Consider the following 15,585-nt stretch of genomic DNA (forward strand, 5'->3'; position numbering starts at 1 on the left):
AGTTCTGATAATGTTCAGCGTCACTATTCTTTTCCTATAAAATGTTTCAGAAAATAGTACTACAAGCACAGAGCCTGAGGTGTTTTGGACGGAAAAGATGCCACCTCCACCTCTGCGTTTTAAGGTGGTTTGACAGAAAAGAGAAAGAGAGTAAACACAGGCTCGAGCTGCATTCACGTTCCTCGCCTGTGAAAAAATGCCTTGAGTCATCTTTCACCGTCATATTCCCGCTGTGTGCACCTCGAGGAGGAGGAGGAGGAGGAGGGAACGGAGGGGCCAGGCCGCCGAAAAAAGCGAGCGCGAAGGGGGGGAGGGACTTGTGCAGCCGTAGTGCGATTCTCAAACCCCCGCTGCGCACGTTCGAGGGAGTACGCGCGCGCTTCCCGCCGGCACTAACGCAAAGCCGCACCGCGCTAACTATGTTGTGAATGAGGGGGGATCGAGTGACGTCAGCGGCCGAATGTCAACAATGTAGCGACTGAGAGAGTAGGCGTTCTAGTCGAGTGTAACAAACAGCGGAGACGGAGCAGCACGCCGCGCTGGATCAACACGCACACGTACACACGCGCGCGCGCACACACGTACACAACACACCGTAGAACCGTAGACGTTGTGTATGCGTGTGTGTTTCTTTTTCTTTTTTTCTTTTCTTTTTTTTTTGTAAAGTCGGCGAAGTGAGAAACAGCCGAGTTGCACCGACGGGGAGAAGAAGTGACCTATCTGCAGCCGGGAGGCTTTGAGGAAACGACAAAGCGAGCCATCATGTGAAAGAACTTACGTGGGAAAAAAACGGACAAAAGGGCTGGAATACGAGCGGAATATTAAGCCAAAGGTGAGCTGGCGTGCACGTTTCTTAGCATCTCCTCTCCCCTCTCTCTGACCCACACACACCTCTCTGTGTTCCCAATGTGAATCCGCCGTTTGTCAATCTCAGCTCTATTGTTGATGCTTCTCGCAAAAACTTGTGTAAGTGGCGCAGCGGTGGGCTGCAGCCAGGAGAGCCCTCCACACCGGGAGATATGGGGAAAAAAGTCACTTGTAGCAAGAACACGAGAAGGAGAAATAGAAAGAAAAAAAAAAACTCAACCGCATGCATGAAATCTTGAAAGCACTGGCGGTGGTGCGAAATATTGGAGTGGAGTGTAGTGTGCTGGGGTGTGAACGCGGGTTCAGGAGTGAAACACAACTCTGTACCACATCCTGTTATGCTTTGAGTCAATGTGCCGTGCGTGCGCTCCCTTTTCTCGCAGTTTTTTATTTTTTTATTTTGCAAAGTAGAGGCGTTGGTGATCCCGGAGGAGGGTCAGGCATGCTGCTACCTCTGTCATGGAAAATGCTCCATAATAAAAGAAGCTGTCACTTGTAGCATCATTAAACTACCCTCTGTGTCACTATATGTGCATTCACATAATTAGTTTGTGCCGGTATAGAATGTAAGCTACTCTATTATTATTATCATCATCATTCTTATAATTACTATTATTATTATTGTTATTATTATTAGCTATTAACATTTTCATATTGGTTATTCTATTGTTTTTTATTGCTTTTTCATCATCTCCCATTGTTGCCCAGTAGCCTGCACCATCCTCATTAATCTACATTCAAAAACATCATCAAAATATTTGCTGTGTAAGGACGAGCCTTATTTGCTCCGACAGCCAATGGAATCGTCTCAATCTCTCGACGGTGCCTTTTCAGAGCCCGTATTTCCATCGTCATTAAATCCACTATCATTTAAAAAATAAAACATAAAAAAAGATAAGGATCAAGCCCGATTCTGGTCTAAATAAATAACAACATGTTTTAATGCATCTCAAGTGGTGCAGTTTTATTAAAAATAATGATAGTAAGCTGTGCCTTCACGCGCGGTCCTGCATTGTCATGTGAATGGATGCTGCTGCAGTCGTGGCTTAGTCAGTCCCTGTCACTCTTATTTTGTAGGAGTCAATGATGTAGTGCGGAATTATGCTGTGATGTAAGGCAGTGATAATAAGGTCTTAAATGTCGTTATCAAAGGAATACATAATTGATGTGAACATTTTTTCGTTAACGAGTCATTTAACAAAGCAGTTTAATGGCACTTGATGCATGATCCATGCATTATGTGTGTGTAATGTAATGTTATTACATTAAGAGGCATTTTAAATATTAGGCTTTTGAACGAAGTTTGCATTGAGAACTCATCGTCCATCTCAGCTTCGTTCACTCTGTAATGGACTAAAGAAAAGAAAAGAAAAAAAAACAGCCCGTGTGTCCACAGTGCATCCACAGCGTGCAGTGTCCGTTCCTCAGCGGAATATTCGCGGTTATTTCGGGATATACTATTGTCTGATGCTGAACCATGTGCTTGACTCGGCCTGGAATCATCAGGGAGTGGAGCGATGCTGTCATTAATGCGGTGATACAGCACTTTGAGGAGCGGTGGCATTCACGGCATCACAGCCTCTTTGTTTAGTGCTGATGCAACGCGATGATGCCAGTGAGAGGGATCGCAGCCTTTACCCCCCCTCCCACCTCCCACCTCCCCCCTCACTCCCTGCGATCATTTCTTCACTATCATATCAACATTAAAGGACAATGAATTGTGGGATTTAACGCAGGTGGGCTGCAGGGGCGCGCTGAGGATGCGTTAAGGGGGGTCGTTGAGTAAATTCTGGCTTATTATCATTTCTTAAAAAAAAAAAAAAAGAGCTGATAATGAAACACATTGTCGTCCGCTGACATCGCTCTGCTTTCACAACACGTGTACGAGCCCCAGCACTCATGCGCAGTTTTGTGCACGGAGCCTTCTTTTGTTCTGTACAGTAGTCCCGCTGCCCTTTCTTTTCGCCATGCATGGCAATCCTCTGGCTTATTGTGACGGGGCGGAGGGGAGGGGGTGGGTGTGGTGGGGGGGTTGTCCAAAACTGTAAACCCCACAGTGACTCAGTCAGGCTTAAATGCCACTCCATGCAATCTGCTTAGATCACATTGTCATCCATAATAATGAATGATAGGTAAACCCATGCATCAGAATTCATTATCTCCACTTGTCCATCACTTAATAGAGACTTCATGATAAATTACTCTTTGGACATGAATACTTATTCTTAAGGTGCACCATGGTCATTATAATTGTGCACAATAGTAAGTGAGTGAATCACTATTTGTCACTAATGTCAGTTAAACTGTCTAATCAGGAGCTTTTGTCTGACTTGGTGTGCGTGTGCAGTGTTTCTTGCTCTATGATCCTGTTATTCCAGTATGATCCCAGTGAGCGTCAATAAAAAATAATACTATTGCCCTGTTATTGCATCACACAGTTTCAACTTCCCCTCTTCTCTCTTCTGCTCTCGTTCATTATTGTAAAAGCTGCAAGTGAACGGTCACATGAGCACCATTCACTGGGCTCTGTGATTAAAAAACCTCCACCCTGCATTAAGTTCCGTCCAGACAGACAGAATAAAAAAAAAGGAGAAGTTCTTGAGACGCTGTTGTGTCAAAGCAAACACATGTGACAACACTGTGTCTTTGTCAGGGTGGAGACTACAGGTTGATTACACCTGTCAATACATGCAGAGTGCACTGAAACATTTCTGCGGTGAATGATTGACAACTGCATCAACATCTTCTGAGGAACAAAAACATTTTAGACTTGTTTAGTTTTGTGTTTAATCTACCCTAACCTATTCAGTGTTTATATTGATGATACGGGGGCGCTGCTGTTAAAGCTGTGGGTGGTGCAGCAATCATTTGTTATTTCATTGATTATATATCATGTTTAAATATAGTGGAATCAGCCTTCAAATTACTCACAGTGGAAGATGGAAGTTATTATTTTGCTTTTACTTTGATAGCCACAACGGAATAGAGACGGGAAAGTCAGGGAGAGTGAGGGGGTCTAGCAAAGGCTCACCAGTTGGACACGCAGAAATCTGTGTTTATTAGTCCTTTATAGTCTGCTCTTTACCAGGTGAGCCCAACTAAACAATTTAATCCTGCAAAGTCGATAAAATGCCCAAAATTGACAGAAAGATACGCAGAGCTGATGACCACAGCGTCCAACATAGAACCTTTGGAGGTGTAAAGTATCTGTAATGAGAAGAACTCTAGTTAAGATTTTGGAATATTTTTGAAGCTTCCTCTATTTTGTCTTCCCCCAATATTCTGTCACAACTGAAACAGTATCAAAAATGAATTAAGCAAGTCCCCTCTGAAGTCTTATAAAATACATGAGCGGTAAATGTTAGACAAACTGTATTTTAATCATATAACACAGCCAACAGCTCCCAAGTTGGGCTGGGGGGGGGGACACCTCTCAGTCTGAGCGAGGCTGCTCTGGGGATCTGGACATAATGAGACCCTCGGGTTCCCACGCAGCCACAGTTGAAATCTCACACGGCAACAGGATCCTTCCCGCGATTCCAGCCGGTCCTCCTTCCTTAAGGCTTTTCCGTTCTGCACCGCAACGTCCAGGAATTAAAGGACCTCCAGGTTTCCACCGAGGAGCCCACACGGTGCTGTAGCCACGCTTTAGAACGCACCGAAGTTCCTGTGGAGCTGATTAGAATGCTGATGACAGAGGAGGAGGCTGCTTGAAAGTTAACATACTCAACTTGCTCTTTTTGGTTAAAGATTTATGAAATTGCAGTTTGAGCAGAAACGTGATGTAATCTCACGCTGTGACTTTAGACAGATTTCTCCTCATGACAGCATGGTTTTTTTTTAAAAAATTCTTTATTTTCATGGAGGGCAAAAAGAAAAGCAGATGCTTCTTAAAAGCAATGAACAAAAACATGCTGCAGATCCTGTAGATTTTTTTTCCCCTTTCTGCATCATTAAAGGATTGTTTGCATCACTGAGGATATTTGAGTAACCCCCACCAGCTCAGCTCAACATCTCAAGTCAGTGCCTTGGCGAGGAGAAAAGAAGAAGAAGAAAAAAAAAAACATGTTCCCATAGCTCTCCCACGTCAGCACAAAGGCATGTTGACTGGGCTGCTGCCAGTGTGAGGCGTACATGGAACAGCACTGCTGGGAGAAATCTAAGATCCTGCACTTTACACCAAGAGCTATTGTCCCCCCCCCCCAACATCTCTCCTCCTCCTCTCCTCTCCCCATACCCCACCCGACCCCCCATACCCTCCCCACCCCACCCCTCCTCCACCATCATGTCATGGCTGCTCATTCTTCGTCTCTCCGTCGTTCGCGGCAGTGGTGATGTGCACTGGCGTTTTGTTTTTTTTCTTTTCTTTTCTTTTTTTTTTTTTTCACTCGCCATGTGAAATCAGATTGTATTATCCCGCTAGACCCAGCTCCCATCAGCCTGTGGTTTGCAAGAGTCTGTGTGTGTTTTGCTGCTCAGCACCGACATGTTGCCAAGAAGCTATCAAATCTAAAACACCACAGGCAGTTTTCTAATTGTTCTGTTTTGATTTGGACTTTTTTTCTCATTTTTTTTGGTCTGTTGCCTGCATGAAATGATCTAGACACGTAAATCATCCCCGATAGTTGCGTCAAACATATCTGGATGATCTCACGCAGACTCGTCTCGCTGCCTCAAGCGAAGAGCTTAACCTCCTGAACTCTCAGTTAATACTTTAGTAGCCCATCCTGCAGCCACCCATAGGTTTACCACCATGCAAAAAAAAACATACTGAGCTAATGAAATGATGCGCATATGGTCCTAATAGCGCTGGAATAAAATAAAATTAAAAAAAACACTGGAAGATGTGGAGGGGTGGGTGTGTGTCGGGGGGTTTAGCAGTTATTTGAGCACTTAGGAAGAATGAGCTGTTTGTAAAGTGGCATTCAGTGAATGGAGGGAAAACATTTAGCACAGTGTAATGACCTGTTTGTATTGGATTACTACAACTACTACTACTACTTCTACGACAACTGGCAGGGAGCTGCAGAGCTGCTGAGGTTTGTTTAAACTTGTACTCTGAGCTGGAGAGCTTCAGTGTGGAGGTGCTGCTGCTGCTGCTGCTGCTGCTGCTGCTGCTGCTGCTGCTGCTTTGGTGGATTTCCTTATATTCTCCCAGCTGAAACTGGCAACCGCCGCTGTTTCTGTTTCTGACACAGTTCACTTCTTAGCCAGAAGGAGCTCAACTCCACAGAGCTTTAAAGACACTCAGCAATTTGCTCTTTACCATGAACCAATTTGTCGCATTTTAAGCAGTGTAGTGTTAAACATTATCATTTCACCCGAGTCATCAGTTGTTGAATATGGAACACCTCTGAGCAAGCTTAATGGTTATAAAGCTATTTAATTAATTCATTAACATTAAGATTAATCAAACAGTTAGGATTAATAATACAAGCAATAAATTACAGTGTAAAAATGAGAGTTAATCTACAGAATTGTAAATTCAGAGCCGATGACTCAAGTCAGAGAGGTTGTAGCCTATATCATATTGATTTTGTTCCAATAAAATCCTGAGTTTATTCTCAGGAGAATTTGAACAATTCTCACAAGTTCAAGTTCAGATTTACTTTTATTGTACTTTTCACACATACTGAAGCTAAATGTTGCCCTTCAAAGGCCACACTAATTGTAATAAATCAATTTCAGAATTGAGTTGAATTGTCAACCTCATAGAGTCACAGTTGTGAGAAATAATTTAAACCAAAGTTGTTTTTTTGTCTTTGTCTGAGAATGCCAACTTTATTCTTTGCATCATGTTAAATTTACAACGTCATCCTGTTCTGATATTAATTCTCGGAATTTGACAATGAAATAACTTTAATGCTCAAAATTTCCACAGTCGTAGAATTTAGACATATAATCAACAAACTGTTTTTCTCACGATGACTTGTATTCAAATAAATTCATCTTCCCCCAGATTCTCAAAATATAGAATCTGAATGTGCAACTGATTATATCAGACTTCCTGAATTTCGAGAATCGACTTTGATCTTTAGATTTCTTTCTTCTTCTTTTTTTTTCATTTATGAATACATTGACTTTAAATTCAAACAAAGGTTTCTCCCTGGGAATTGTTGCTGATGTGAAACATTTGACGCATCTCACAAAGGATTCTCAAATTGAATGAGAATTGTTATTTCTCAGCATTCGAATTCCAAGAAAATGAACAATTTAGACTCAATTTTCATTCTTTAAATGAATATCAGAACATGATTCATTTACACGTGTGCGGCCCTCGTTGTCTTCCATACATGTCAGTTTTTCTGTTGTCAGTTGGAAAGTTTGGTTATGAAATTGCCTCCGGGGCATCTAGCGTGATAAAAATAGCTGTGAGACTTTCACATGTGTTACAGTTGTTTCTGAGAATGTTCCTGAGCAGGCATCCAGCTCCGTGTGACACAGGCCTCCATGTCGAAGCAGCTCCTTTTGATCAGGCGTCTGGATGTTGTTTTTCAATCCTCCGCTCACTTATGTGTGGTCTCTCCTTTTTTTTATTTTTTCCAAGTGTCACAGAAAATGAATGACGCGTGCTAACAGAGTTTGTCTTCCCCTTGAGCCCAGTGGGAAAGTCGCGGCCCAAAGAGCCACATGAAGTGCTTTTGCTGTGTTCAGATATTCACCTTGGTAACAGTAACAGAGCCTTTATCACAGCGGCTCCTCCATATATTCATGTTGGATTTTCTTAGGGTTGCTGAGGTTATTCATAGTAAACACTGTTGTCTGTGTAGTCCCCAGAGCCCACCCCCCTGCTGCCACCATAGAAACAATATGCATACCATATCAAATTAGCGCAGTAAGGCGGTGTAAACAGTGTGTCTCTAGGGGTAGGCCCCCTCTGGTGTTCCCCTCTAAGTAGTCCCACGGAACACTGAATCATAGTCTTATAGTTCCAATTTAAAGTCCTCCTCCTGTCTGGCACTTTTTTCTGTGCAGCTGCTGAGTCACACATGAAGTGGATGCTCCCACTGACCAGACAGCAGCCATGCACCGCCACGTTAAACCTAAACACACGCTCACTGCACGTCTTTATAACAGTCTGAGCCTCTTCAGTCATTACAGTGTGCATGTTGACACTTAGACTTGTGTTTTGTGGCAATTTAATGAAGTATGAATATGAAAATATTCATGATATGCCTACGTTTGTATAATAATAATAATAATTTTCTTTTTCATTTCTTTAATTGTTCCCACCAAGGTAATATACAACTTTTCCCAACTACACACAATAATACACAATGAACAAGTCTTACATTGAAATAAACAAAACAAACAGATAACATAACAAAGTTTCAATCTCACACCGACACTCAAGAAAGTTTGTGAGTTATTATAATAACTCACAAACTATGTTCTTTCGTTAAGCATTTTCTTTAACTGGAACATGTTTGTACAGGTCATCATTTAAAATAAAACAAAAAAAACATTTAATAACAGAAATCACATCACATTAGCACATGTTGGTTAACTGCAACATTAAAGATAAGTATTTAAGAGAAATAACAAATATTGAATCTGCATCTGAATCCAGAGCTCCATCAAATGTTATCATAAGATTATCATCTACAATAATAATCATAATCAAACTAGTGAAATAATAAGTTATAATGAGTCATATATTTTATCTTGAAACAAAACTGATACAACTTTAGAAAATTCAGAGTCAGCATCTAAATCCATTCATTTGCCAAATTTCATTAAAATGTTGCGGTGAAGAAGGAACAAGCAAATTCCATTAATGTTGATCTTTTAGTAAAAGTAAATACAGCAGTTTGGTTACTTTTTTTCCTCCTGTAATTTAATAAAAACATGTCTGTGCATCTTTTCCTCTCTTACAAAACTTCCATTGTTTTGTTGTTGCTCTTTTATCGCTACATTGCAGTTAACAAACTTCACACCTCTGAAAATATACAACGATATCTTAAGACAGGTATGTTGGTTATTGGTTCACAAACGTAAATGTTTTTAAATATAAAGACGTGTGTGTGTGTAAACTGGGTAAGAATAAAACAGTGTTAGTTTCGACACACTTCTCTCCTCACTCGTACCCAGGCAGAAGAATGCTGCTCTGTGCTCGTCCGACAGAAGTGTGAGGTCATATCCTCATATGTGACAGCCTTTTGTTCTGTTCACTGACATGGCAGCACACAGGCAGCGGTGGAGAGCTGCTCTCTTCTCCCTCGTACTGAGGTCGTAAGAGTTAAAGTCTTTACATTATGTGACGGTCACCAGCGTCATGTCATGTAGTACTGCGCTGCCAGGGATAAAGACATTTGGCTAGAAAGCTACACACTATCTGGTTTGTTTTTATACTCATAACACAGACAGACACAACAGTCAGGACAAAGTGTGACATCAAAGTGCATTTAAAGCCATCTGTGAGCTCATCTCTGTGGTATTTTTTCATCAAGTTATACACTGATTTCCCCACATCTCTTTTCCAATGAATACATTTAGCTTACCAATCATTTTTCAGCAAAACGAAACAATAAACAAAAAAAACTATTTAAAGGGACAACAAGGAGTTTTGGAAAGCGAAGTGTTCTCATACTACATTTACCATGAGCCTCTCTGCGCACGATGAAATTCTTGGACTGGTGCAAGACGGACGTCTTGCCAAGAATGTTTTCATTCATCAAGAATTAAAGTCAGAGGTTCGAAGACGATCAGATACCGTCGTAGTTCCGACCATTAATGGCAATTCGGCGGCGTTATTCTCATGACTCGCCGGGCAGCGTCCACGAAACCGAAAGTAAGGAAACGCTATTCGGCTCGCCCAGTGTTTCCACCACTAATAATAACAAAATAACGATAGAGACAAAACGATATATTTATTGAAAATGGAGCCATTAACAAGTGTGGGTAGCGGAGATTCATCCATATTAATATGAGACTTTTTTATTGTCGCGGTTCTGCCGCTGGAGAAACTCCTCGTTGTCCCTTTAAGTTTGATATTGTTGAAAAACAAGTTCCCAATTCGCAAAAAAATTTCATTATCAGACTTATCAGTGAATTTATTTTTTGATTTTTTGATTGATTGACTATGGTGTTTATTATAGTACAGCTACAGTATGGTCTGAATGTTAATCATCAGGCCAACAAACACTTTTTTTAAATATATATACTGCGTTAAGGCTCCTATTTCTTTCACTTTTTTTTTTTTTTTTTACCTTAGATGTAGAATCTCACTTTTCCTCACCTTCACCTTCAATAATCCCTCCCTGTGTTTTCTGAAGCGTCTCCCTGAGTTACAATGGCTTTGTTGTCACTGGCTGTAATTTAAAGCATTAGTGGTGAGGGGGCCAAACAAGACGAGCTCCCATCTTGCTCCGGAGGGCTCGACGCTTCCTGCCAAGGTCATTTTGTTTTGGCCCCCTCCTCTCTCTCCCCTCCGTCCTCCGGGTCGATGGGAAAGAGAAGTGGCGCTCAGTCAAGCATAGTGGAAGGTATTTCAAACAATCAGCGGATTCCTGGTACAGGGAATGAGATCATTGTTTTAGTGAAGCAGGGGGGGGAGGGAGCAGAGGGGAGGGGAGGGGAGGGCCGGCGGTGACTGGAATGACCCCCAGTGGCAGGACGTCGTGGTCCCGTCCGTCAGTGATCTCCGTGACCCCGAGTGTGACGCTGGCTGGTGGCGGAGAGCAGAACTCCTCTCCAGATGGATTTATTTGTTCTGCTCTGCACATTAGAGACACCTTGCAAAAACAAAACACTCCCCATTGTGTATGTGAGGCATGTTAACATGAACCTCTGACATCTGCCGCTGATGAATAGGGTATAAATAGAAAATAATAAGCGTGCTACGCAGAGGTCGGAGTAAACAAAGTGTCGGGGAACATCCATTGATCATTCAGCGCGCTCAGGTTTGATCTGTTGTTTGTTTCCCCTGCCTGCACCCAACAGACATGACAAAGAGGAGAAGCTCCCGGTTCACGTGTATCATAAGAGTTCATCTTGAACTTCAGCATGAACTGGGTGCACAGCTCCAGTCTTCACAGTGACAGTTCACTCAGAGTACAACAAAACATATTTCACCAATTAACCCCGTTGGCTGCGGTGTCTATCCATGCAGACGGCTCTGCTTTTATAAGTCTTGGATGTGAGCGGTGTCTGAGAGAGACTCAATCATTTGGTATTTTTTATATCAACTTTGTCATTTTTAAATCCTGATACAACTTGATACAATTTAAGACTATGTGTAACTGTTTGCCGTGAATTTTTCTTCTCTAAAAAAAAAAAAAAAGAGCATCCACTGTCTCATTTTCACGTAAGAAACATAAGAAAAAGCTGTTTTTGCATTGCATTGCATACTCCTAAAAATGACTGCAGAGTTCATCTGCTGTGAATGGTGAGGTATTGTTCAAATATTTTGATTATTGGCATTGACACAACTTCACAACTGGTTTAGCAAGATTCATTTTTCAATACCAAATGTATCAAATTAATTTTATCTAAAGGAAAACACACACAGTTCTGTCTGTAAAAATATTAAAGTTCAAGTTTGAAGTTGTCAAAACAAATGCAGAACTCTTCACCACTACACATGCCTTTTTGTCATTATCTCTAATGCGTTTCAGCATCGGTTTTTGCAGTTATTCACTTTGGTTTAGTTGAGGTAAAATTATCCAAAATAATTGCAGTTTAGATCATCATTGCCATGGCAGTCAATACAAATCTTCTAGATTTCACGCAATTAGTTTTTATTGCTGACATGAATTGGATTTTGTATCCATGTTTCTATTTTTTGCAAATTCTAAACTTTTTTCATTTCACTGTCAAATGACTGTCGACAGATGTCTTCAAACTTTCTCCGAAGTTGCAACAGCAAAAAAAAACAAAAAAAACTGCATAGGTCGCTGCCACTTGAGGTGAATGTTAAAAATGTTTACTTTTTTTCTCCTCCTTATTATTATGGTAAACCCACTCTTTAACGACTGCGTGCATGTCGAGGCAGTTTGCTGTAAACGCAGTCACATCCTCACTGACGTCGTGGAGGCAGCGGAGTGTGAAACAACAAAGCCTGTTCAGAGTGCGGTTTGCGAAAGAAGTGCAGCTGTAAAGGAGTTTGTATCAGGGAGGGGGGGTGGGGGGGGGCGGGCTCCTATGAGACCAGCACAGGTGGTTGGGAGGCGGTGGGAGGGAGGGAGGGAGGGGGCGGTTTGGTGTATTGGTGGGAGGAGAGGGGGAGTTGGGGTGGGGGGGGAGGAGGTTGTGGGCGTGGAAGTGCAGTAATGTGCCCACTTCCTGCACCGAGCCTTTTGTGCTGCATGTACTGTATAAAGCAGTTAAAGCTCACAACGAGATCAGCAGGATTTGCCGGCGGTGGCTTCTTGCCATTTCACAGCAGGCAGCCATAGGTGCAGATCCTGTCTGTCGGAGCGCTCTATAGGTCCACTGTGACTCATACCTTTTCTTATGATGTCGTCTTTTCTCTCTCTCTCTCTGAACATTGCACAGAAAAAGGAGCAAAAGCAGGATTATTAACTCTGCAGCAAGGAAAAAAAACACTCTACATTATGTCAGGTGGCACCAAGAAAACCTTATTATTCTCTGTGACAACGAGAGCTCTGTTTATTAGATACATCGTCACGACTTCACTGATAATTCTACTTGCCAATGTGCCGAAAAGCACGTTATTATTTTATTTTGCAGACGGTGTTCGGTGATGATGTTTTTAAACAAAGACGTCTGCCGTCCTCAACCCAGACCTCCTGCATTACAACAGTTTTCTCACTCATGCATCAACCCGAAACACCGTTGTCACTCCTCACAGTAGACAGCGCATCATGTTTGTTAAAGCTGAACTTTGCATTCAAACTCTCTGCACTTGGCTGCACTTGTGAAGTTCAGCGCTCTTGTTTTAATGTAGACGAGTTCCACGACGTCCATACTGTAGAATGGGAGAAGTGGTTCTGCATTATCTACAGAGGGTTTCTGCAGGTTTCATGTGTTTGTCAGTTCACCCTCATGGACACAGGCAGATGATGAAATGTCTTGTCATACAGGCAGTAATGTTTGGACTTTAGGCTGGATTTAACACTCCTCCACAGATACACACAAATACTTACTCTCCCACTCCCCTCGGTGTCAGGCATTGGTTCATCCACGTCAGGTACAAAATGAAAAATAACACAAGTGTTATTCTCAAAACAAAGCCTGAAGCAGCGAAGGACGACACGGTGACTGACTGCTGTTTACTCTGTGCGCCGTAAGTTGTAAATGACTAGACTCTCCCCGTAGCTGCTGTGTAGGTGCAGTTTGATTATTACATCACCGTTGTCATACTTCTTTCTAAGCAGGAGCTGGTGATGTCAGCCAATCAGGTTCCAGTTTTCATATGTAGGAACATCAGGCGTAGAATGGGCTCTATGCACAACTCCACTACTTCCTGAATTTAATGCAGCTCCTTTATTTCCTGTCTTACATTATTGGACAAACTGATTAATCCAGGTGTGTCTGACCATTGTTGTGAGGTCAGACACACCTGGATTAATCAGTTTGTCCAATAATGTAAGACAGGAAATAAAGGAGCTGGCTAAAGTTCAGGAAGTAGTGGAGCCGTGCATAGAGCCCATTGATTAGTGCTGATAGAGTTAATCAGTTAGCAGGGGTGTAACAGTTCTGAAACTGAGACTGAAACCGTGATACAAATGTCCACGGTGTTCTGATACAGAACCGTGACACCGCCCCCCCACCCCCACCCCATCACCCCAACCTGCCACCACCTCAGCAGGTGCTGCTCCAGGTGCACCCATCATAAAACTCATAAATTCAACTTAACTGACTAAGACAAAAAAAATCCCCTCTAGACAATTAACACCATCACACAACATCGTTCACCCATCTATCGAAAAGTCTGAACAAGCTGCACGTTTTCTACAATACAATACAATACAATACAATACAATACAATACAATACAATACAATACAATACAATACAATACAATACAATACAATACAATACAATACAATACAATACAGTACAATAAATCTTTATTATCCACCATGGTGGAAATTTGCCTTCGGCTCACCGTAAAGATACAAAATTTCATTAAAAACATACAGCAGTTAAGAATGCTGTTAAAAACACAGTTAAAACATATAGTTAGAAAAAAAAAGAAAAAGAGACAGTTAAGAGCAGTTCAGTGTCAGTGCATCACTTATGTTGAGTTGAGGGGGCGAGTGGCGTTGGGGATAAAAGATTCTAAATGATACGCTTCGCACCTGTTTTTATTGTTTTCCAACTGCGTGACCAATAGAATGTGACCGTGATCGGTGATCAGTGACCACACCTGTGGTAGAAGTGCGTCCGGTTTAATGAGCTCAGGATGGATACTCACCCCCCGAGGCTGCGTGAGTCAGGTCAGCAGCGTGGGAACATCTGGACCTGCTCTGGAAAAACTTTAGTTTTAGCTACAGAACTTCATTATGATGATATTACTGAGCCAAGGCTGTGTTCTCAGGCAGTGAGCTCAGCTTTTTGAGGACTCCAAATGTAAACCCTTCACTTCATCATGCAATTTCATGCAAATTCATGTAGATCCTGAACAATACCGGATTCATCATCACAGGTGAGATTAATTCAGACTTGTAGAACAAACTGTTGTTGTTCAGCACTGAAACCTTCCTTATTCTGGAGAAAAGTACACTGTTTTTCTACAAGGAATCAACTCCTCAAGAGCCATATACTAAGTTTATGTGCATGAAGACACATTTTAACAGTTTGCTGAGCCAGGTTCTTCTCTAACTGCTGGAAAAGACACAATCTCTGCAGCAACAACCTGCAGTCGACACAAACCACAACTTCAAGTAAGATATCAGAGGTTTATCTGAACAGTGGTTGCATGATTAATACATTAAATGGTTAATTTAAAATGTGTTAACGCACAATGTGGTTAAATGATGGAAGTATTTTGATGATGAACTGAAGAGATACATTGATGCATTTTTACTTTTACTGGAGTCATCTCTAACAAACTACAAGTTTGTGGATAATGAATTTCTGTGGTCACGAATAGAGTCTGTTTATGTTTTTATGAACTTCTTCGATGATCACGTCTCTACACTGGAGACACAAAGTCATATTTTCCGTGCAATAAGATCATTTTAAATGGAGTAAACACGAGCAGTCATGAGTGTATGCTGACTAAATCTTAACTGCCCAAATCCTTATTGTAATGAGGAATGATTGTACAGCGCTGGCTCTCCGTGCTTCACTGTTGTTGATACTCGATTGGAACAAATAATGTTAATTAGTGAGAGCTTGATATTTGCTCTCTGGGGCGTTCAAAGTCCAGATAGAGAGGATTTCCTCTGAAAGACAGAGAGGAGCGAGTGAGAAACAAAGGAGAGTTAGTGAGAGCAGAGATCAATAGTGGTGGCTGCATGAAAAGCTGCAGCAGGCAGCCATTTAGATGGATTACAGTAGCACTGCTCCCCTTTCATCTCACTCAGGGATTGTGTCTTGAGGGAAGGAGGCAAATTGGTTCTCATCATGCTTAGCAACTGCTGCTCAGTCTGATACCTCAGTCTGTTTGAACACGGTGATGTATTTTCCTACAGCAGACAGGAACAAGAGGAGCATTTACTCTGCTCTTTAAGCTCCAGCTCACAGCGTCGTCTCCTCATGCACGAGCACGCCGACAGACCAGAGAGCAGGCCCCATCCATCATCCTTTT

The 15,585-nt window shown here is 42.0% G+C and overlaps 1 protein-coding gene across 1 annotated transcript in view; it reads left to right on the forward strand.

Moving 5' to 3' along the window:
• The first annotated feature begins 482 nt into the window (after positions 1–482).
• Positions 483–15,585, forward strand: part of bach2b (BACH transcriptional regulator 2b) — a 101,179-nt gene continuing 86,076 nt past the window's right edge. The window contains exon 1 of the mRNA XM_085771471.1: positions 483–832. The gene's annotated coding sequence lies outside the window, so the exon portion shown is untranslated. The remainder of the gene's footprint in view (positions 833–15,585) is intronic.

The sequence above is a fragment of the Trachurus japonicus genome, chromosome 24 (assembly GCF_045865225.1).
Source record: "Trachurus japonicus isolate A0001 chromosome 24, Traja_1.0".
NCBI lineage: Eukaryota > Metazoa > Chordata > Actinopteri > Carangiformes > Carangidae > Trachurus > Trachurus japonicus.